The sequence below is a fragment of the Cupressus sempervirens genome, chromosome 11, assembly GCF_028749045.1.
Source record: "Cupressus sempervirens isolate cs-2001-9-10 chromosome 11, ASM2874904v1, whole genome shotgun sequence".
Taxonomy (NCBI): Eukaryota; Viridiplantae; Streptophyta; class Pinopsida; order Cupressales; family Cupressaceae; genus Cupressus; species Cupressus sempervirens.
In genome coordinates, this window is record NC_143128.1 from 754,270,678 (window position 1) to 754,296,349 (window position 25,672).

The following is a 25,672-nucleotide window of genomic DNA, read 5'->3' on the forward strand; positions in this document are numbered from 1 at the left end:
GACTTTATCTGAGATGTCTATAAGGAATATACCTAACAGCACATTGGTTTACTTCTCTCTCGAAATTATCATAATACAACCATGAGGTAATTAACCTGTCAATGCATGTCCTTAAGAGATCCATGTTGAGGCTTTGACAAATGTCATCAATGGCTGCATTTACCTTAGCTAATGCTTCACCCCTCCATAACTGAAAAAGCTTAACTTTTTTGTCATTATCTTGGCAATGGGGTGTCCTTCATTTCATCAAAACTCTCCTGCAATTCTTTGATCCATGCCTGAATATGATCTGGCAGCATCAGAAAATCTGTTAAGGACTTCACAATCAGAGCAGTGGGTTGGATCTTCACAGATCTCTCATTGTGGAACTTTTGAAGTGATTCAAATGAGGTCCATCTTCTCAACTCTCTGGACCCACCTATTGTACAAAGGCCTGACAATCTTCTTGTCACTGTCAAAGTTATTGATTGCCTCAAAAAGAAGTGCATAACTACCATTTATACACAGTAGCCGTTCATTGATCTTCTCATGTAAATGGAGCAAGGCTGACTGTACAATAATTTTCTTGGTCTTTTTAATTTCATACTTGTCCTTACTGGCATCTCTTTCTAGCTCATATATTCTATGATGTAACAATGCCTTGGACTCTCCAACATCATCTTCCTCATCATCATGTTTCCCAAAGGGACAGGAGAAGTAGCCATGTTACACATTGCAGGTCTAATCTTTAAAGGTCCCGTGACACCTACTGATCATTAAGTCTTGATTCCAGAAATCAATGATAATAAAAAACAATAAGAAAGAGCCAAAACTGAAACAATAAACACCAAAAATATCCTGGGAAAACCCTTCTAGAATGAAGGGAAAAATTCAGCCACACAACAAAAAAATTCATTTTATTGATCATAAAAGTTCAAGTATTTATGCCAATCGCTAGATGCGAAATATATAACTTAAGGAGAGACTTTTTACATACGAACTGAAGGTCTCTCCAATTTTTCAAAACATGACTCTTTATTACAATTACAACTACAACTCTTCGAATTTCTATGCCTCAATGCATGTCGAATGGCACATGTCATTACATGTAATATTACAATTTAAACATAAGTGTCCTTTTCAGCTAAAGGTGACAATAATGGTAATAACGTCCATATTTCCAGAGATAAAGATCTCTATTGCAGCTACAATCTTCAACACTCCCTCTTAGCCACAGAGAGATCTTTAGTTGAACAATCACACAAAGCTACAACCAAAAATGTCAATGATAAATTGTGATAATACAAAATCAAATCATTATTCATAGAATCACTCAACATGAAAACCCTTTAAGAAACATGACCAGTTTTGATCACAGATCCTCTTAATGTGATATTGTAATGGAATCTCTCAACATGTCACTAAGGGAACAATTTACTCCTCGTTAATTATCATGGAATCATTCAACATGTCACTAAGAGAACAATTTACTCATTGTTAATAATCATGGAGTCATTCAACATGTCACTAAGAGAACAATTTACTCATTGTTAACAATCATGGAATCACTCAACATGATAGATTTGTAAGACTCGCAACTAAGCCTTTAATCACAGCTCTCTCAATGTGTACTATCATGGAATCTCTCAACATGAGATCCAACTTCCATAACGGAATCTCTCAACGCGATGACATCATGGACTCTCTCAACATGATGTTCACTATCACATAGCAAAAGAGTTATCATAGCTGATCTTACAATCTCATTTATTCACACAAGAATAGAAATAGGCATAACAAAATAAGGATTAGTTCCATTTAAGTCTTATATTTTACAAATACCACAAGCATCACAAGCACATATGAGAATGAAGGGGATTCCATAAGTACTCCCTCTTAATTATAAAACCTCCTTCTGAAGCTCAACATCTCCCTTTGAATCATGAGCTTCCTCTGCAGGCAAATATAAATCATCTTGTTGCTTCCTGGAATAAAGAGAGATTATTAAAACCTGAATTAAACCATTATCTAGATATATATAACTCAGAATGCATAATAACAAGTATCAACACTAGAAATAATGTATGCAATAGTTACATGTAGGCTCTCAGCTAATTTCTACCAACAAATGTAATCCATCAAAAAGGTGTACCTTCAATCAAATAATACATGCAGCCTCCTTAAAAAAAATGGAGTAAGGATCTATAAATACTTAGCTTAAAGAATTGTCCAATACCTGGAGGCTTTATGGCAAAGAACATATAACCAAACCCCCGATCGTGAGCCCAAGTTTCTTGAAAGCCAAGTCAAACCTTTTGCAATGATGGTCACTAGAGCTGCTGAATCGGGCAATTGATCCACCTCGATTCTCCAAGTACGATTTTGATTTAAGAGGAAAAAACAGCTCCCGATCACATCATGAAAATCGATTGACCAAGCACTTTCAATATCCTATCTGAGTCCTATATTATTTATGTCGCTTTTCCCAGAATGTCAGCACCCCCTTTTCTTTTCAATCTTGATAACCAACAAGATGCCTTCAAACTCAAGTAATCGTGGCTCTTCTCTTTTATTCCTCATGCAATATTAGTTTGTTATTCTATCCGCACCACTGGCTATTCAAAAGAGGCCTGCCAAGATGCGATTATTATGACTAACAACACAAAGATGAGGAAGAGTTATCATCAAGTGATCAGTGTTAATAGCATACATGACCATCGAACACTAACCACCGTTCTTGCAGCTATAGTCTTGAAACAGAATAAGTAACAAAAACGGGGAACACATAAACAAAGCTTTAGAAAGGCATGAAGCAAGATAAAGAAACAAGCGGAGAATGACAAAAAATACAAAACTAAGGACGTCCAACTTTAATCAACCCGACAAATCCTATAGATGAACCATCAACTGATGACAGCACACCACAAACCTGCCTACACAAGCCATCACGAATGAAATAAAGAATTCCAAGTGCTAAGGTTTCGTGCTTAATTGAGAAGAATTTGGAGGCAACTGGTGCCTTTTAGCTTTCTCCGCCCATGGAATAAGGTAACAAAATAATCGAAGAAGAAAATGGTGGGCTCTCGCTAGAAAGAACAAACTGCCATTACAATTTAAACTAACATTTAAACTAACTTTAAATGATTAAAGTATTGTGATATTTCTATCAAGATTTAACTATGTAGTTTTTGAGTCAAATTCATTGACCCATATTTCATGAGTAGTGATTCAACGCGAATCCATCTCTCATGATGATAAATGGTACACTTAGCACTCATTGGATCTAGGTAATGCTCACAGTGGTGAAGCATCGGGACTTCCCAGGAGGTCACTTATCCAAAATGAAATGATGCACGAAAGGAGACATGACATGCACGAAAATTTCAAAACCAATTGCAAGAAACATCTGATGCAAGAAACATCAATAGCGAGGCTGTACTAACTGATGGTTGGGAAAATCATCGGATGATTTTTGATTTTTGATGATTTCCCTCACAACAAAGATTACACGCAATTGCTAACATCATCATACTCCAGAAAAAATGAAGTTGAACGACAATAATAGTTACATGACAACCATCAGATGGGAGAGATCATAGACAACAAAAGATATATGTGCCGATAGAAAAAGCACAAGCCAAACAAAATCAGGTCCCTCAAGTGGAGTGCATACCCAGAATGGTCGATAAATAGATTTGACATGCCTGAGCAACAACAAAATTTCTAGGGTGTTTGCATACATTTACACAAATAAAGAATGCAATACAAACAAACTTTGCAGAAAATGAACTATAAAAAATGAAAAACATGATCACCATGCATGACTCGATCATCAAAACAACATGCATGACACAAAGATGCAATTACAAAAGAATTAACCGAAAACACCCAACTGATATCATGTGATAAAATGATCCACCTCAACACACTTAGAGCCATGAAGACTATCTTGGCAATGAGGAAGATATAAGATGGTAGGCTAGAACAATAATAGATAAATGATATTCCTTGCAGTTATAAAATATCAATAGAGAACACCAGATAGAATGTTTAGCTTGAAGCTATCGTCGGTAAATACTATCTAGCCAATAGGTTATGTGTTAGGATGTATGTTGTCGGTATCGGGAAGGTTTGTGTCGGGATGTATGTCGTCGGTATCTAGAAGGTTCTCGTCGGTATCGAGAAGGTTCTTATTATGTAGCCGACATGTTGTATGTGGTAGACGGACACCTTCGGGAAGGTTCCTCGAGATGTATATATACCCCCTTCGAGATCATTGTAATAAGGAGAAATCATGATAAGCATAATGTAATGTCTTTGGCATATGCGAATAAAACAAGGAGTTCTGCTGTTCTTATCTATTGTTTGTGTGCATTGATTCATTTACCTAGTATGGTAAACATTTGGCGCCATTGCCCATGAACTTGGAAGGAGGGAGGAATGAAGATTAATGCCAAATCAGCTTAACAAGGATTGAAATAAGATAAAGGGAAAAGATGGAATACGTACTGCACAAGAAAATTTAATTTTGGCATAGCAAGCCGAATGTAGAAGGAGGTTTCAGAAGATTGTCGACGGACACAAAAGTGCGAAGGAATTGTTGGAAGAAACTCGACAGTGGGTGGAGTTGGTGGAAGGAGCAAGGGAGGAGTTTTTGAACCTGTATTTGCCGAGGGAAGAGAATCCAGATGGAAGAGAATTAACTCGCATGGCTCGGAGTGCCAAGGGAGTAAGAGCGTGGGGTGAAATCTTCGTCCGTGATACACTTCTAGAACGAATAGATTCACTTAACGGAGACCCTTCACCAAAAAGCATAGCTGCCGGAGTACAAAGCATTGGTGTCGAGATACAAAGTGTTGGCGCCGGAATGGCAAGTGCAAAGAAGTTGCCTAAATTTGACGGTGATGGAGCAGCCGATCCCATCCGACATTGTAAAACATGTGAAACGATTTGGAGGGCGAACAACATAAAAGATACAAACGAATGGGTCCAGCAATTTCTGGCCACCCTACGGGATGTTGCAATTGATTGGTTTGCCGATACAGATCCCCAGAAATTAACCACTTGGGACAACCTTAAGGAGTTCATTATGGAATTTCAACTATTGCGCGATGACAACGAAATTGTAGCGGAAATATATAACACAAAACTAGGGAAAAATGAAACAGTACGAGTCTATGCCAGGAAGTTGAAGGAATTGATCAACAAAATGGAGAATAAGTCGGCTGATGGGTTATAGAAAAGATGGTTCATTGAAGGCCTACACCCGAAGTTGTGAAAGAAGATGAAGATCGTGCCGCCATCATCATACACTAAAGCGTACAATTGGGCAATGAACTTGGAAAGTGAGTAGAAGACGAAAAAGAAGAGTAGCTCGTCAGATTTAGATGATGACGCATCTTCAACAGAGGAAAGCAGTGATGACGAAAAGGGCAGCAAGAAGGTCTGCACCCTCCAAAAGGATATGATTCGGATGATGAAGGAATTCAAAAATATGCAGAAGGAGACCAAGGGAAATGAGCTCTGGTGCACTAAGTGCAAGAAAGAAGGCCATATGAAAGGATCGTGTCCAAAGGACCAATTTTGCTAGATTTGCCAGATCATGGGACATTCCACAAAGGAATGCCCATTCAATTTGGAAACTTGAGGTCCTCAACAAGTGTTCCTGACATAGGAGGCTTCCGTGTCAGAAGGGAGCGGGAACACTAGTATGGAGGGTGCCATGTCGGGAGGATACAGAAATAATCAGCGAGGTCAAAACAACAACGGCAACAACAATAATGGCAGCAGGAGTCGAATCCAGTATGATGCAAACGATTGGCCCATAGTTCAATGCTACACATGTAATTTGTGGGGCCACTTTGCCTGTGACTGTACAATGGCAAACACACCAAAATTATTATGTAGGTGGTGCGGACCTGGCGATCATGAAGATGCTAAGTGCCCAAAGTCAGGAGTTAATTTGATCACCGTTGGGACGGGCGAAGAGGAGGTTCTAGCCATCACATGGAAGCAAGCGAAAGTGTACCCTGATTCGACAGAAGAAAATAAGAGACTAGAGGAAGCACGGTCAGATATTTAGAAGGCAATGTAGGCAGAGAAAGCACACCTGAAGGACACTATTGGTACCTCTGCACGGAACTGCGCAGAATAGAACATTGTACGACAAATATTACAAACCGAGATAATCGTCAAAATAAATGATCTGTTGCTCACTATGCCCTAATTCCGTACGACACTCACGCACATAGCTCCAACTACTAAGTTACCGGTAGAGCAAGGACGGGAGAAAGAAGGTGGCGCAAGTGCAGAAGATCTGATGCTATTAGCCCTCTCATTCGGACGCCATCCGACAATTGTCGACATGGGAATTCTGGGGACTGTTCTGACAAACACAATTGTGGACGGAGGGTCCGGTGTCAATGTGTTACCAGAGGACACTTGGAAAAGGTTGGGACAACCGATGCTGTGGCCACCTACATTCCAATTATTAACAGTGGACTAGCACAAGATAAAACCGTTGGGAGTCCTCACGGCACAACCAGTGACGATTGGAACACAGTCGTTATTGCTCGACTTCGTTGTCACTCTGCTGAAGAGGAGAGGGTACAACGCTATTCTGGGCCGTGGATAGCTAGTGCAAACAAGGGTTAAGCACGATTGGGAGAAGAATACTCTATCAATGGAGTGCGGAGGCAGAAGATTCATTATTGACTTGCACACACAAATGGTAGGTGAGGAGGCAACATCGTCAGACTTAGAAGGTGAAAGCGAGAATGATGATGAGGGGAAGAAGAGAATGGAACCTGATAAAGAGGGAGTATTGAGACTGGAAGGAGGGTCGAATGAGGACAATCTAGATTCGTTGAACGAACTTTTTCACTGGCAGATGGAGGATTACGAGCTCTTTCCGAGCTGTAATATGTTAAGGGTCGACGAAGGTAAGAAAGAAGAAGGAAATGAATGTTCGAAGGAATATAGACAAGCGGAAGAAGGAAAGGCGGTTATGGTTGAAGCTGAAGGGAAGAACACACAGTATGAACCCATAAGAAGGAAAGATTCCACCGTACGATTGTGCAGAAAGGAAATGTTACGTCGAACCACAGATATAGCAGAAAGGTGCCAGCAGCAAGGAAAACACATCATACAGTCTGCATAGGAAACAAAGAGGAAGGACATCGTGGTAGAAGGGTTGTACGGTAAGGGCAGCCATCTGTACGGTGGTTTCTAGTGAAGGAGCAAGGAAGTCGTATGGCCGTACGACATACAAGAAGAAGGGCAAGATATTAAGTGACTCCAGAGGGAATTTTTTGCAGCCGTACGAACAAGTAACTGACCTAACGGCTTTATTTTCAGCAAACTGATAAAGGCATATTAGGTATGCAATCAGCTGGGAAGAGGGCTTAGAGGAAGCAATTGGATCAGGATTCAGCCATGAACCAAGATGTACAGGTAGGGCCTTCTGAAGTACGGCAACATGGAAAGGACAAGGGCAAGCAAAGGGCCAAAGTGTAGAATCAGCCGGATGTGCAGACAACGCCACAAAATGTAGTTTTCGAAGGATTGAATGGATTGGACTGCAGGAAATGGTGGAGTGAAAATCCGGATACTCACCTTGTGAAAGCAAGCATTCGAAAGGTGTAGGTGGAGTGGCCAATCCGGATGCTAGTTTTTTGTATCCGAGACTTTGAAGGTATATTGCATCCCATGATCGAGGCATATGACAGGCACTCTCGGAAGAGTTCAGTTCCGTATTTGGGGTACAACGTGGTGGTTTCATTTCGGCCAACTGACTTTACCAGAGTGTTTGGCATTTCGGGAGCGACACAAGGTGGGAAGAAAATTGATAGTAAGCCACAAAAGATAGACAGAGAGAGGAAGTTACAGTTGGTACAGTTGGTGTGTAACGACCAAGCACAACAGCAGATGGATGCCCTTATTACTACTTCGAGGGGAAGAGGGTTGCAAAAGTTCGATATTAGAGAAGGCCATTCGAAGTGGCTTATGGATGTGGTAAAAAGTAAGGTTACAAGGTCCAACAGGGCGTCCAACATTTCCTTTCTTTTGGTCAGCATGATGAATGGACTCATGAACGGGAAAGTGTACGACTGGGCTTCTCTTTTGGCCACGCGCATGGATGAGTTCATGACTTTGAAGCATAAAACATTTTATATGCCGCACTACGCCATCAGACTCTTTCTGGAGGCAACTGCGAGGATGATACCCAATGAGAAGCTAGAAATTAAGCCAAGTCCGGCGGTACTTGGCGAGCCTCCGGTAATGCAATGGAGGCATTTAGACTCACCTTCAGGATAGAAGGGCATTGGCCAGAAGAGGGCATGGTAGGAGATGGAGGAATCAGGCAACACGGATAGTGGCCGCTAGGACACATCTTGTGAGGAGGACAATTCTGAGGATATGGAGGTGGAGTAGGATGAGGAGGAAGATGATGAGGAAGTCGGGGTAATTTTAGCAACTCCACTTCGCTTTCTGCGACAGTTGACGGTTGCGCCAATGACTACTACACCATCAGTCCCATCATTTTCAGCTTCGCATATGCACACCATGGCGGATGTTCACATTCCGGGGTTCGGATAGTTTCGGCATCCAGTGGTGATGACCCCAGTAACTCTTAATCCCAGATCATGGACGGCAGTAGCAGGATTAGTTCCACACTCAGTATCGGTCCAAACTTCAGTAAGCTGGAGGACAACATCACCAGCAGGCACGCCTACGGGTATGCAACCTACAGGATCACAGCCTCAGCCAGTGGTTCAAGAACTAACTCTCGTACCTATAGCAGAGAGTTTGCCTCAACCACCTCCTGTAGCAGAGTCGGCAACAGAGGGAGGAGTCAGTCAGGGGAGCACACAGGAGTAGGTTCGTCTAGAGGTAATTGGGACGGATGCAGTAGTCACCATAGTCGACACGCTGTTAGATGAGGATCAGGATGTTGATTTCAGTATTCTGGAAGTGAAACCCCAGGTGCCAGCAGTGGAACCGACAAGCTTAGCGAGTCGAGTGAGTGAGTATTTGAGGCGACGGCTACTTGCCCCTATTGCCAGAGGTCCTTCCATTCGGTCTCCCATGAGAGAGCACACGCACTTGGAGGCCATTACAGCGAGGTAGTCAAGGTACCGGCTTCACCAGGGGTGGAGGATCAGAGTGCAGCAGTAGTTGAGAAAGTAGATGAAGGGGTGCAGGCGTTAGACCCTCTACCAATAGCGGAGGAGAAGGATAAGGATGTTTGTTCTCGCCTGGCTGTCATCGCATAGCAGAGCAAGTCCCTAGCAGAGTTGGTGCTTACAGAGTGAAGAAGGGTAGAGGCTGGGCAGGAAGCTCGAGAGATGACGAAGAAGGCTTGGGAGGAGATTGCCGACCGACTTGCCACCCAACAGATTGTATGGGAAGCAGAGCGGACAGCCCTATTAGCATAGCTCGAGGAAAGTGCTGCTTGGTAGCAACACTTTAGGAGAAGGACTCAGTGAAGAGGGCTCATGATCAGAAAGAAGCCGAGTGCCAGGAAGTTGCATTGATGCTGAAAGAAGTTGTGGAGGAGAACTCTCAGATTAGAGCTGATTTGAAGGTCCGAATAGAACAAGTGTATTAGCTTCGACGCAGACAGTCTTCACAGTCTGAGACACAGCCTTCTGGTTCATGATGTCTATGTCTATGTTGTTTTTATGAATAAATGTAGTTAGTTGTTTCTTTGAGTTTTGTTGTGTGGTCGTCAGGAGATGACTTTTCTTTTTGGGGGGGATGATGTCGTTGGTAAATACTGTGTAGCCGATAGGTTATGTGTCAGGATGTATGTTGTTGGTATCGAGAAGGTTATATCGGGAAGGTTCGTATCAGGATGTATGTTGTTGATATCGGGAAGGTTCTCATTGGTATCAGGAAGGTTCTTATTATGTAGCCGACATGTATGTGGCCGACGGACACCTTCGGGAAGGTTCCTCGAGATGTATATACACCCCCTTCAGGATCATTGTAATAAGGAGAAATCATGATAAGCATAATGTAATGTCTTTGGCATATGCAAATAAAACAAGGAGTTCCACTGTTCTTATCTATTGTCTGTGTGCATTGATTCATTTACCCAGTACAGTAAACAGAAGCTACTAGAAAAAATGATAAGAAATCACAACAAATACGAAAAAATAGAATTTCTTAAATATTGTTATCCATACCTGGCTCTGATACCATGTTAAGTTTTGAGTCTAGAAAGCAATGATAATTAACTGTAATGAGAAAGAGCCAAAACTGAAACAATAAACACTAGAAATATCCTGGGAAAACCCTTCTCGAATGAAGGGAAAAATCCAGCCACAACAAAAAATATCATTTTATTGATTATAAAAGTTTAAGTATTTATGCCAATTGTTAGATGCGATATATATAATTTAAGGAGAGACTTTTCACATACTAACCAAAGGTCTCTCCAATTTCCCAAAACGCGACTCTTTATTACAATTACAACTCTTCAAATTTGCATGCCTCAACGCATGTTGAATGGCACATGTCATTGCAATAAATATTACAATTTAAACATAAGTGTCCTTTTCAGTTGAAGGTGACAATAACGTTAATAACATCCATATTTCCAGAGATATAGATCTCTATCGCAGCTACAATTTTCAACACTGATGAACTAGAAATACGTGTTCCAACTAGCAAGGACGATTCCAATTTGGCCACTCTTTGTCTTAGTAACTTTACTTGAGTTTCCAAGTTAACACGCAACTTTGCCTTCACATCATTTTCTTTGAATAAGTGCTGATTCCTTAGTACTAAATCAACTTCTTCCCTAGTCAACTTGGCTGCCACATCAAAAAAGAAACTATACTGGTCTACAGCTTGTCCTGCAACCTCCATAATGGAAGTATCTCCGAACCTCTGCAGTATGACATTTCTCTTTAAACCAGTACTCACATCAGTGACCTCCCTTGTTCTATTGGTAGGGGTGAAAGACCAAATTGCCCAAGTGGCATAGTCCTTACTATAATATGATCCCTTTAGTGCCAAACTTGTTTCTTCAGATTTTGGACCATGAAGTCTTATACTTCTTCGTACTGCATCAAAGGCCACTGGATCTGCCAAGTCCATACCAGGCAATACAAGCACACCTGCATCAAGTATCATCTTTCTGCCCTCTTCTGGTGTAATTTCTTGAAGTCTCTGATGCATCGCAGTCTGTACTTCTCTGACAATATCTTCCTCTGAAGCATCTGGCTTTTGCAATCTTCTTTCTTCCAACTTTTGTTGGTATTCTCCAATATACTTCTGCCATAGGAACAGCTGAAAAGGAGTGGACTTGATGTAATTCTCAGCACTGATGAACTCTAGACAGGCTTCCATCCTCAAGTCCCTGTGTAGTTTTCCGTGAATTTCCTTTGATGCAAAATCAGACAGAGGAGCTATAGGCATGGGAGGAATGCCTTCTTTCATCTTATCTTCAGGAAAAATGTTAAGTTCCTCCTCATCTAACTCATATCTGGACGCAAGCTGGATTGGTTGGCTATCCTTTCCTTTCTCCTTATCCTTTCCAACCTCAACCTCATGTGCAACATCTTGTACCCTTTCTTCTGGCATAGGAATAGGTGGTGGCTGTGGAGAGGGTGGGATTGGTGATCTCCTTGGTGGATCATGAGTATCTCTGATCACCACCCTAGTCTATGGCGTAGGAGCAGGGGTCTTCCTCTGGTAGACAATTGGTTCCTTCCCCTTTTTCTTCTTCCTAGATTCTTTATCAGAATCAGGGTTATTAACATCCTCCCCTCTGAATCATATGTATGCCCTCTCACCAATTTTGTCTTTTGGAGGAGGAGGTCTGTCCTACATTTGCCTGACATATCTACTGGTTCTGTAGGCTTCACTGAGATAATCTTAAAACTCTTTGATCTCCCTAACTTTTCTCTTAAAGTAGCATAAACATCATAAAAAAGGTCAAAAATGGTACACAACTTTACAATGATTGAGCCATTGAAGCAAGTGGACCATATGTTGGCTCTACTTGCTGGATTTCATCGAGCAACTTCTTATATGCAAACCATTTTCTTCAGTTTTCATCTTGCTTGTCCCCATCAAACTCATTTCTAATAATGTCCTTAGGATAATGAAAAACATGTGTGCGAGCTAACCCTTGACATCATCATATCGTAGAGAGTTTGTAGGGTCACTCAATCAGGTTACACTGGTTCCCATTCTGTGAGGCTGTAGAATCCTTCGAATTAGAATCCATCCTCCTTTTACCACAGTGAAATGATGGAAGAAGGTAGTCTCAGAGAAAATACAACCCTTATTCTTATTTACACAGTTCCCTCTCCTGTACTTCACCTATCTGCTTCATGAACTCTAAGAAACCCATCCTCAGAGTAACATCGTAGGGCATCACACAAGGGCACCCCAAGAAACCATAGACCCTAATTACAGTACTCATAGGATATAGAATGACATCTCCCCAATCACGCACATTGACAGATCCTGCTGCCTATTTGCTGGTCTCAAGAAATCTAAAATAGCAGTGGGAATCCTCTGTGGATTTGGAGTTAATCTCTCCCTTAGCCTTGAAGCAAATTGATTGTCAAAAAGGATAAAGCTGGACCTTGGCCTATCAGGAAACATGACAGTAGACCACAACTGAACTGGTAAAGCTTCACCCGCATGTTCTGTATTCAATTGCATAAACTTCACAAAATAATCCACATTCTTATATAATATCATATGCATTATCAAAGAGTACCAGTAGCAAAGAGGAGCTTTGTCATCTTGTAGTTTGCATCAACCTTGATGTATCTTCTCTTCTGAAAAGCAAGGCTAATCATATATAGTCACATACCCAGGGTGCTGAATTTGGCATACACATATATAAAGGCCCTCGGGTAATAAGAGTACCACTCTGAATCCCTAGCACTTGACATAATGAGGCATGAGTATCTTTGAGGGCTTTGTTGAAGAATTTTATATCATAGGGTTCAGCTCCAATATCTCTGACAGAAAATTTTACAGCTCCTTAGAGGCTAGGTTTACTGGGAGCATCTTATCTCTAATCATTGTTGATGCCATCATGTAGGCCCTCTCAAAATGATCCATGCTTATGTCCTCTTTTATTGCAGACACCTCAGAAAAGTAAAATTTTTCTCAAATTTTATCTGCAGTGATCTCCAATAGCACATCCCCCTGCATATCCCTAATTTCTCTGGTGATAGGGTCATATTTCTCTGCCAAGTTCAACAGTAGGTCAATATCAGGGTAGACAGTAGGAACTACAAGCTTGCCCAGGTCATATTGCCAAGCATTGTATTCAGGGTTTGTAAGGTTGGCCTGCCCGTACCAGTGTCTAAATATCTCGAACCCAGAAGTTGGCATTTCAATATCTCTAACCAGTGTATATTTATCTCTTAACCTAGGAGCAATACTCCTCCCATATTTAATTAGGTCAATTGATGTCATTTTCTCCATTGTAGAGGGTTTTAATCAATCGAGAAGGTCATCACAGAGATTCCTTTCCATGTAATGGGTCTTCACCGAATGTCTTCTAGGTGGAGGCATCTTTCTGTGCTAGAGTTTTGGCTTTATAAAAGTTTATAAGGTAGGGTTTAGGCCATTAAAAACCTCACGAGTCACAACTATAGAAACCCTCACAATACGACACAATCACACTCAAGAAAGAATACTACATCAGCAATAGTAACAATTCTCAACAATTTTACAAAAGGAGACCCCAAAACTTATCAAATTTGCAAAGCTAGGCATGACACTAACATTTTGTCCTATCACTGGAATGAAGCTCAATTCTGCACAAAAACAGCACCGCCAGATTGCTAGAGCACGATGAAAACCAAAATTGTTGTAAACTTCAAGAAATAAAGCATAAAAACCACTTAATATGCTGGAGAAACCATAGGTTATTGCTCTTCATGCACCATTAATTCATATGCTCCAGCAAACAGTTAGAAAACTAAGAAAAGTAATGAGACAAAATTCGAACACTGACTGTTGATTTCTATCTACCCACCTGATCTGACTTTAGAGATTACTTCTGACTTTATTTGACCTTCATTGCCACCATTTGGGACCACCTTGCAACCAATTAGGAACAAGCACATCATCATGTAGGCATTGCCACAAAAAGTAGTCATCAACAAAAAGCTTCGGGTGACCAAATCCATGTGGCAAGATGTCACATTCTCTTGTAGATAAAAATTCAATTGTCTTTCGTTGCGAGAATGCGACACCCATTGATTTGTGTCCACCGGTTATGAGGCTGATCAATCTTCATTGGGTTAATTGTTAAGCAGGTCTTCTTGCCTAATTAAAATCACTGTTGAAAAGAGCACATATTGAAATGTAAGCACATTAGTTGATCAATAGATAATCCCTTTGTATTGCTTGACACCTTATAGACTGACGTGTACTACATGGACCAATAAGAAAATTCTGAAGCTCCAACACAAAAGGACCCATAACTCCTCATTTCTGACGGTTGAGGACACATGGAAACATCATGCATTCTCACAAAGATTAATGTTCGATTACTTTTCAATGCAAAAATGCAACAACCATTGATTTGATCAAAGAGATAACACATCCTTGGACCTCATTCTTAACTGGTCCCACTGACAAGATTCATGATATTCGTCTATTCTCTCCACTTGGAAGCATAGAGTCATCTTAGTTGTGCAAATCTCATAGAACATCATTTTAGGACAATTATGTTTAGTATGCCCCTCAATTTTGTACTCAATACACCATTGTTCATTACTTTCTTTATTAGTTTCTCTTATCATCACTACTACCCTTGTCATCATTAGTCTTCCTCTTCCTTTAAGAGGTTGTCTTGTTTTCAATCTTGATGTCCATCTCCTAATTGTAGGCATTGGCATACGGGGATGAAGGTACCGCTTTCATCTTTTTGGGCAATGAGGGAATCAACCTGTTGGTTCCCAAATCCACAGATTGGAAATCCAAGAGCTTTGCCAGTTCTTCTACAGGATTATCCAATCAGTTTTGGCCAACGAACAAGACTAACTTTGATTCCCTTGCACTTTAGGCTTCGCTACACCTAGGCGGGTATACCTTCACCTTAAACCCTGATTGCTTGGTTCAATGGTTTTTCTATAGCGAATTTAAACCTTGTGAGTTATAAGTTGGCAAATTATTTAAACTTTGTTCAAAATGGAATTATATGAATGTTTTAATATGATTGAATATTTATATAATAACTAAGTTGACGCTTATAAGAAGAGATACCGAAAAGAATCATTAACTTCAACTATGAATCCAATAATTGTTTCAATAATTTCAAAGACCAGTGCCTTGTTTATTAGGGCAATAGAGTCAACCGCAATAGAGATTGTTACGTACAACTTTATGAGACTATATTAAAATATCATCAATTACTCCTGAGCTCTGCAAAAGATAATTCTTATATGCAATTCTATGTTAGTCCAAAAGAGTCTTATCTTCTTCAGCGGAAGTCCAATTAGACAGAGACAAGGAAACACCTATTTATTTCACAATATCCTTGATTGTCAAACAAAGAATGTGGAAAAATCCAATGCAAAAAATCTTGTGAGAATAATTCAATAATCTTCTTACTGATCATAAAGGATGAATCTTAATCATAATTTTAATCTTTCTGCCTTGAAGAAATACAAACAAGAATCTTTTATTTATCATCAAAATATAATATTTATTAATTCATATTAAAGTCACACTTCAATATTTTACATTCCTCCTTACAAGTAAATATACCTTCCTTTTGTTTCTCTTCCGAATATGGTTTTGCTCTTTTTTATTATCTGCTCTCTCATTTCTTGTATGTATGTGATAATAAAAAGAGGGTGATCAATGGGCTCTTGGTCTACTAGTGAAGTTGAATGGCTCACAAAGAGCCCACCAAGGATCAAGTCTTGCTGAGTGCAAGACTCTGATGCCATAAAGGATGAGGCCGGGATGGTGCCCCGGGTGATTTTGATGGCGTGGATGCCCTTCAGTCCTTGGCTCTAAGCTGAAGAGGTTTCAGGCACGAGTGGGCCCATATCGAATTCCTAAATCGTTTTAGTGGTAGCATTTGCTGGTTGGTAGCTTGCAGGCCTCGTGCTTTGGTTGGGTTGCCTCACGAGTCTGAACCCTCCATCAAAGAGAAAAAAAAAGAAAAGAGGGTGACTTTTCAAATCCAAAAGTCACATCTTCTTCTATAATAAACCACACCTTCCTATTAAATAATTTATTCTTGCCACATAATGAATATTATTAATCCTGTTTATTTACTTTATTGAACTCGATAGCTATGTCTTTTATACCAATTGTCTGCCTTATCCCGTTTGGTATATGGTCTTTGATTCTTTTGTTATTGCTATCTTGTTAATCGCTTACTATTATATCATTGATTAATATTTTATTGCAATTCTGATGACTCCTCAATAATATTTGTCTTCATTAATCTTAGAATTTACCATCCGTATTTGTTGTCGATTCTATAGGTCTCTCATGTCTTAAGGAACACTGAAAACATCCATTTGTAATCATGCTGGAATCATCCTTATGACTTTTTGTGCTGCCGTGTATATACTGTCCACTATGACCCTGTAAGTCTTTGTCTTATCGCTGCCTTGAATCTTACGTTTCTCCCTGTATCATCACTGCGCATACTCTTACCTTTTCTTTACCAATCTGAAAGTCGTCTCTGTGTCTCTAGCGTTCAATATATTTCTGGAAATTATTGTCTTATGGTGGCTTACAGCTAACTCATTCGTGCTATTAACTCTCGTGGGATTTATTAGTCTCAAGCCTCCCGCTAAGTTCTCTGATATGTAGGAGGGACTGCCAGTTACCAAAGTTTTCTATGATGGACTAAACTTCTGCTCCAATATATTCCTTATGTTGCTGCTGTATATATTTTCTCCTGCCATAAATACTTCTTGAAACAATAATCACCACCGATTCTTTTCTTAATATTTATTCCATTTCTTTGCTGTGTGACGTGGGAAGACTCTTCCTCTGTGTATGATATTTCCTCATCATCGTTAATTTAATGATCTCGTTGAATCTTTTAAACTCCATAATACCTCACAATGATGATGCTGCATATTTTAGTGATGGCACGTGCTCTGTTTCATAGACAGTGGTATGCAAGCTCTTTATTATCAACATTGCTACACCTCAACATATCATCTTTCGTTTAGATATAGTCTTGATTACTATCTTCCATATTCTTCTTCAAATCTTAATATATCCAAACTGTTAATTTCCATTGACTGAATGGTGTACCACTGCTGTGTTATTTGACCAAATGAATATAGGTTGTATTTGTTCTTAATCACTATTTTAATATAATTAGCCGCTGTATATGCTTTTTAGTGCTCCTTAGTTCTTATTAAATCTTTTTGAATCACTGACTTACATATTGACATCAGGCCTTTGCGAACATATAGTTGTTTTCAGAAAACATGGTATTTGATACTGCCTAAAATTCATAGTCTCTGTCTTCCATCAAGTAGATTGTCGTGGCATTGTTTTTGGCGTTAAATCTTTATGTGCAACCTTGGATTCATGGTAAGTTCTTTGCAGATTTAATCTTCACATAGTGAAGTCTTCTTGTATCAACCCTGTATGGTCTTCACATGGTGATTCTCAGTGATATTTATAGGACTCAATACCATCACCATTATATTACTTGGACTCTTAATCTGACTGATGGTCTGGAGGTATATTGTCAAACTTTGTATTATCTTGGAGTTCTATTATTTGGAATCCTCTATGGTATTCTTCCATCTTGCATATTATTTTCAGTGGTACAATATCACTGCTTTATTTCAGATGTTCGTACTGACTTTCTATCTTTGCTTACTCTTCATACTAAAAATTGGAGACTAAAAGTTAGGCTCCATCAGTGGCTCTCATTGGGGACATATGCCCCTAGTGGGCGTAATGAGACTCCAGCCATCTCTGGAAAAGCACACCTAGTATCCATACTCAACTTGATGCAAAGTAATTGGGTGGCCCCCGACCACCCAAAGTGAACACTGATTCTTTCCTCTATCGAATGCCTGATTCTGATCATGTAGCAACTCACTCCTAATCATAGTATGCTGTTTCGTTTCTGCTTCATCAATGCCATCTTTGTTGTCTAACTTTTGTTTTGCTTTTGAAAAGTCATCGGGCACACTGTAGTCCTTATAGTCACACATTTGATTAGTCATACTAGCATCTAGATTAATCCTCTCTGCACAATTTGCTTGATCTCCATATTCTTGATGTCTTTTCTCCTCACAAAAAGGTTTTGAAGACTGCTCATTTTCAGGAACTATTGCTTCTCTTTTATCGAGAATCTGATCAGATATGATACTTGGAAAACTTTCAAAACCATGCTCATAAGATTTCATCTCATTCTCACACATTTGATGTACTTCCGGCTCATAGGATGTGTTGATGTTTGGTAGTTTTAGTCGGTTAAGCATATGAGACTATAGTATAAATATATATTATATATTATATAAGTGTGAGATATAATACACACACACACATGTATGTTTGTATATTAATTATATATATTTAATATATGAGATATTATATAATTTATTAATTATAATGGATAGACATGTCTCATGAGGAGACATGTCTCTCCATATCTCATTTTTAATATATATAAAAGGAGATTCATGCATTTGAAAAGCATATACCTTATTACTGGCAATGCAACTACATTTGCAGAGATCTGAGAAAAATAACATGGTATCAGAGCAGGACTACAAATGTAAAAAAAGTATATTTGCTGGAGATCTGGATCCCGCATTTGCATCTGAAGAAATCATTAATGCATTTGAGATTGCTGCTGGAAGTTTACAGGGCGTATATTCATCTGCAGACCACGTTTTTGTTAGTGAATGCATTTACAACTCGTCACAAGGCTGGACGTCATCATTGGGCCCAGGCATTGCTTTACAAGGAGCTGCAAGTTAATACCTGCACAGAAACCACCGAAACTCTGTCCAAGAACTGTCCAAGGTTTTTCATTTGGTACAATACAGACTCAAATATACTCCGTGTCATTTACTATGTATGTGCAGTACATCCATTATCAATTGGTGGAAGCCCTCCTGTTAAAAGGACTTGTTTCATTTCCACAAGGTTGCGGTTACCTGTGATCTGGTCTCACAAGGCTGTGATCCAAAAGTCTGCCTGTGTTAGCTATTTGGGAGGCTGAGTGACGTTCATCAGTCCATCTCAATCTAAACACAAGCAACATCAAACATGGGCCTGCGATTATCAACTCCTCTTTAATCAATGGTGGATGAACAACTAATAACATGATTTCAAAGGATCTTCTTAGCTCATAAAACTAGACAGTACTTGAAACAATCACTGTGTTTGTGTGCACGATGTAAAACACTTATGGTATTGATCACAATGGTTATGACACAAGAGTCATCCGCATTCAACTTTGATCCTGCCTCTTGTTGCTGTCGTGGTCAATGCTGATGTATTTTGTTACACATGTACACACCGATTACCTTAAGGTATGTTTTCGTAAATTATAATTAAGTTGACCTATTAATTATATGGGTTGTTTAATTCTTAAGTTTTTATATTATTATGAAATTAATAGTTAAGTTGATAAATAATTATTTTAATGGCAATAGTAAGTCTAAAGGTTTAAAAACATATTTAGATGTAAATATTTAAAAATAATATTTTAAAGTATTATATTTATTATCATTTGAGATGAAATCTATTCAAATAATATTATTGTTGAATTCTATTATAGGTTGGTACATAAATAGAATATGTTTTATTTATTATTTGAATAATTTCAATATATTATTATTATTGAGAATAAATATTCAAGGTAATATTGTTGCTATAAAAACTATGTGCTTTGATCTTTTTATTTTTATTTTTTTAATGTGCTTTGATCTTTTCTTCGAGAATGTTCTTACAAGAAAAAGAGGGAGATTAAGATTCAGAGGAAGAAGACTGAGGGTGTTATTTGGTTAACCTTCAGTGAACTCGATCTTATTAAGAGGGAGTAGACCATGCTAAGATGGTTTCTCTAATGTATAATAAATTGTCACAGTCAAGAGGACTATGACTATGTGACTTTTATATGGGCCTATCCCCTGTGTGCATCATGAGGAAGTGACGACTTCTAAATGATAATCACTTGTATTTGTAGGAGCTATTGAAAGATGACGATCTTTCAATAATTCAATCTATTTTGATAGACATCTTATGATGTCTGAAACAGATCATGATAGATCTTGCATGGTGGATTAAATTCCTTAAATAGACCATGGCCCTCTATTGTGATGGACATCTTATAACGTCTAAGCAGATCACAATAGAAGATTATTTGCATGGTAGATTTAGTTCCTCAAACAGACCATGGCCATCTATTATGATGGACATCTTTTGATGTCTAAGTAGATCATGATAGATGATATCTTGCATGGTGGATTTAGTTCCTTAAATAGACCATGGTCTTCTATTGTGATGGACATCTTATGATGTCTAAGTAGATCACAATAGAAGATTATTTGCATGGTGGATTAAGTTTCTTAAATAGACCATGGCTATTCATTTGGTAAGCATTATTGAGAATGTGTGTGTACATACCTTATGAATATTTTAAGTATTTGATGAATGTCATGTGACTTGACATTTTGAGTCCATTGTTATTGATACCATAAAGTGGTATCTAAAATGTTGAATATCTTCTAATCAAATATATTCTTATATTACATTGAGGTAATATATGGTCATGTGTTTATCCTCCCTAACTAAGAGGGAGTGTTGATGTTTGATAGTTTTAGTCGGTTAAGCATATGAGACTATAGTATCAATATATATTATATATTATATAAGTGTGAGATATAATACACACACACACACACACACACACGTCTCTCCATCAAATGAATGAAAGAATGCACACCATTGGCCACTTGACAAGTCAAATGACTCAGAGATTAAGTCAAGGTTGTTAGATGAAGACTACATCGACAGATAGTATTTAAGATAGAATTTTAACTGACCTTAGAGATGTATTTTCCTAACCATCAGATCAAAAGAAGGTCTACAATTTTCATTATGTCGCTATAAAGAGTCGCTCGATCGTTATTCATAGCGACATAATGATAAAACGACACATGTCCTGATGGGCCCAATATATTCAATGCAGTACCACAAAGTAAAGCATTCCGATGTTAGATTCTGCAAGCAATGAAATTGTGCCACTTGTTTGCTATGATGTGCCTAGTTGGAAAGTAGACCCACGTTGCAAAACAAAGAGACTTAACATTGTTTTATTACCACTGTCAAATCAGAAAGAGATCTGTGTGTCGCTATCTCACTATGTAAAGTTGCAAGGAAAATAATCATGGCGACATAACGACGAAAAGACACATGTACACGGAGGGACCCGTGGAGGAAGTTATAAAGGAAGGTTATAATGTTTTAATTGTGATTATTAATTTAAGATCGACGGCCAGAGTTCAAAAATGTAGTGACTGTTGGAATATGAAATATGCAGTTTTGGCGCGAAATAGAAGAATATGAAGAACTAATGACTTTCTACAGGATTTTCTGAGATTGCATGAAGTTGAATAGTCATTGCGTGTTTTCAGAAACACTATGGATTCATAATCATTGATGGAGAAGATGCCACGTGTTCATATCACTGGATAATTTCATATTTTATTTCCTTTTCTATTTTGTTACTGTTGCTCTGTTGAACTGAAGGATAACAACAAACTATAAATGTAACCTCATTTGACAATACAAAGGTCGGCAAACTTGATGGTGAATTGGTTTGTAATTCCATTTACCCTATTTGCTTGTCATGTTTTTTTTGCCCATGCATAGATTAGTTCTGCATTAAGAGTTGAAAGACAATCATATCTGATTCTGTGATAATCATATGAATTTCATTTCATTTTGGTAATTACAGTGGAGGTGATTCCATTTACTTTCTTCATATATGGTTCTGTTTCTTCTCTTGTTAATTTCATATCATGTTTGATAGTTTCATTGGGAAATGAAAGATAAATGTGTATGAATCTATTAGTTATTTGTTGGATTCCATTTCATTTAAGGCTGATAGTGAAAGCAATTCCATTTGCCCTCATGTGTATATCTCTTCATTCCTCTTCTGCATTTAGATGGTTAATCTATATTTAGAACAAAAGTAAGGGTTATAAATCTCAAGATAATCTACTATAGTCATTCCATTGGATGTGATAGGTTATTCAAATCCATTTTGCCTGAATTGTTTGTGCCTACAAACAATTTGGTTATCCTTTGCTGCTCTTAGGTGCAATGTCCCCTTTCTAGCATTCATAGCATGATGTTGTCGTTAGCCTATTTCCCCACAGTCCCGTAGGCTAACTAGGACATTAAAGGGGCTTAGAGGCCATTTGGCCTAGATAGTTTCAGTTGCAGGTCTTTCTGAGGGGTTCTGGGGCAACTTTGGGCATACTTACTATTTATAGTAAGCCATCTTGGACATGGCCGGACATTCAGTCACAGTGGTATGTCGATGGTAATTGTTTAAAATCGACAGGAAAACTTATTTATCATTGATAAGATTTGTTATGCATTGATAAAGCCATTTTATAAAGTTAAATTTAAATATTTAACTTTATTAATGCATAGACTATAGTTTGTGGGAAATATTTAAATTAAAAGAGTTCCCTTTATTTTTATAACACATTGGAGACATAAGGTACATAAAGGGAGTTATGTTTTATCCCACATTGAGAAAACGAAGGATTGAGCTCTTGTGAGAACACTATAAAAGAAATGGAAGAGCTTTTTTTTGTATGCTTGGATGAAGATTAATGTTATGTTGCTGGATATCTGATTATCGGGCTTGGAGGACGGAATCCCTCTTTGCTAGCATTCTCTTCGCTGTTGGAAGACACAGTCAGGAGGATCAATGGTGTTATCACTTCAGGAAACACACTGGGTTTCATTTGGGGCGTTCGCATAAAGAAATTTACAAGGGTTTGAGGTGCAGATCTGAAGTTAGTTACTGCTATAGTGCTGCATGAACAGTATTTTTGCTATAGTCGGCATGAACAGTATTTTGCTTCAGTACGGCGTGAACAGTGTTGGTATCAAGTTTGCTTGTTTTTCTGGCTGATTAGAAGTTTGGAAGGCTGCCGACTACATCTGCAAAATACTACGGCAACTAATTCCAGGTTTCTTCTGTCAAATTTTGATACTTTGCATAATAATTGTTGAATACAAGTCTGAATAGTTGTTGCAGCCTTTAAGGCAGCTGTAAGTGCACATCTACATTTAAAAATCACCCTTTATCAGCAGATTGAAAGAGTTTCCAGATTTTTCATATATTGTTGAATGTGTGCCAAGTGTTTGTGAAAATGTTATGATGGGTATTATGCATTTTAATGTCACTTCATAGTTGTTCGTAAATTTACTCATTGGAAAGCAATTTATTGAGGAAATCAGCTTTATGAGTTTGCATACAAAGTGTTTGACAATATTCCTTAAGTTAAATTTCTACAATTCAAAGTTCAAATCAGGGGAGGATATTACAGTGGTATCAGAGCTATAAGTCCTGCCATTCTATGGAGGTCTTATAGGAAATTTGGAACTGGCGGATAGAGGGGAAAGTGTTTGATGAAATGTCAAAACACTAAAATCAGAGCATTTATGTTTGAGCATGCGACAGGGGCCTTATAATTTCCGCAATACCAGAGCAAGACAAAGTAGGAGTTCAGACCTGCAAAGCAAACAGTCTAGTTCATCCGTACAGGGGGGTATAGAATCCAGTCATACAGACACAGCGGAGGTATTCTTTGATCAAGACAGCAATATGGGTGACCGAGATGACAGGAATACAAGATTAGGTGGAGGCGGGAATGCCGGTCCAGAGCTTGGAGAGGAAAGATTCTTACAGTTATTAGAGACCTTGGTACAGGGTCAGCGAGTAGCAGAACAAAGGGCACAGGAACAGAATCAGAGATTGGATCTTATGATGCAGATGATGGCTCGTCAAATGGGGTTGAATGCTAACATGGGTGGAGGAAATAATCAGAATGGTAACAATCAGAATGGAAATGATCAGGATGGGACACATAATGGAGATGAACAAGTTGGGAACAATTTCGGTCATGCACCCCAGCGAGCTAGGACAGTGAGTTCAAGGCCCATGATTCCTACATTTCCTCCTAGAGCTCCAGAGCAGCTCATACCAGAGCCCCAAATTACTGATATACAGGACCAGTTGAGGAGAGATTGGGAAGCCGGAGGGCCAGATTTTACTGCTGCAATTACCTTTAGGGAGTATATGGATGTGCAGATGAAACATATGCCACGTGGACATGACAGGAACCAGAGCTATGAGCTACGGAAGAAAGTAGGGAGACTTGAGTTACCATATTATGATGGCTCAGGAAAGTCTACAGCAAGAGCTTGGGTTCAAAAGCTTGACACATACTTTCAATTGAACCCTATGCCCGAGGAAGAAGCTATTAAGTACGCAGCAATTCATCTGGATGGGTTAGCACACGAGTGGTGGCATCATGGTATGGTCACTATGGGACATGCACACATTACCTCATATGTGGAGTTTACAGAGAGGCTGATTGAACGTTTTGATAGGAAGGATCTAGAACTCCATTTCAAGGAGTTAGCTCAGCTTAAACAGTGGGGATCATTGGAAACATACATTTCAGAGTTTCAGAAACTTGCAGTGTTAGTAACAGATGTATCTGAACGGAGGATACTAGTTCTATTTATGGATGGGTTAGCTGATCCATTGAGAGGGTGGATTAAAGCTCTCAACCCTCCCACTTTGCAGGAAGCCATTAAGAAAGCTCGTGACATGGATTCCTCTTCATCTTCAAAAAATAAATTCCAGGCAAAGAGTTTCCCTTCAAGGAAAGATAAGGACAGGAAACCTTTTCATAAAGAGGTTCAGCCAGCTAAGGAGGAAAGTAAGAGGTTGGACAATGAGACACTTAATGATCTCAGGAAGAAGAAGCTTTCTTTTCATTGTAGGGAGCCTTGGGATTTGTCACATAAGTGTCCATTGAAAGCAAAAGCTAAGCAGATGGAGTGCTTTTCAGCCGAAGAGTCAGTAGATGGAGATTCAGAGCAGTCATCCGAATCAGATGGAGATGATGATAGTTCTTCACAGGAGGAAGCACGCGGTGATAGCACGATAGCTCAGTTGTCAAGTATACAGGAGGTTGTCACTTTCAGAGTTAGGGGAACCTTGGATGGACAGAGAGTTGTGGCACTCATTGATACAGGGGCGACACATAACTTCATTGATGAGTAGTTTGTGACACGCAGAGGGCTACATACAGAGGAGCATAGGGGATTTAAGGTGATGGTTGCCGATGGCTTCAAAATTGAATGTACCAAGAAAATCTCCAACTTGCAGCTTCGTTTGGGAGATTATGACATGACAGGAGATTTCTTTGTGGTCAACATTGGTGATCAGGATATGGTGCTTGGGATGAACTGGATGAAGTCTCTGGTAGAGTTTACATTTAACCTTGAGAAAATGGAAATGAGGTTTGAGGCAAATGGTAAGAAGATAGTGCTCAGAGGTTTGTTAGATGGGAGACTTCGAGTGGTGTCACTCAAGCGGATGCAGAGTTTCTTTAGACATGATCAGGTGCAGTGGGCAACAGAGTTTAGAGTAATGCCTGAGATG

The 25,672-nt window shown here is 39.1% G+C and overlaps 1 protein-coding gene across 7 annotated transcripts in view; it reads left to right on the forward strand.

The window, feature by feature from the left end:
• LOC149531793 (SET domain-containing protein) overlaps positions 1-25,672 on the forward strand; it is a 208,178-nt gene that overhangs the window by 5,955 nt on the left and 176,551 nt on the right. The window lies entirely within an intron of this gene.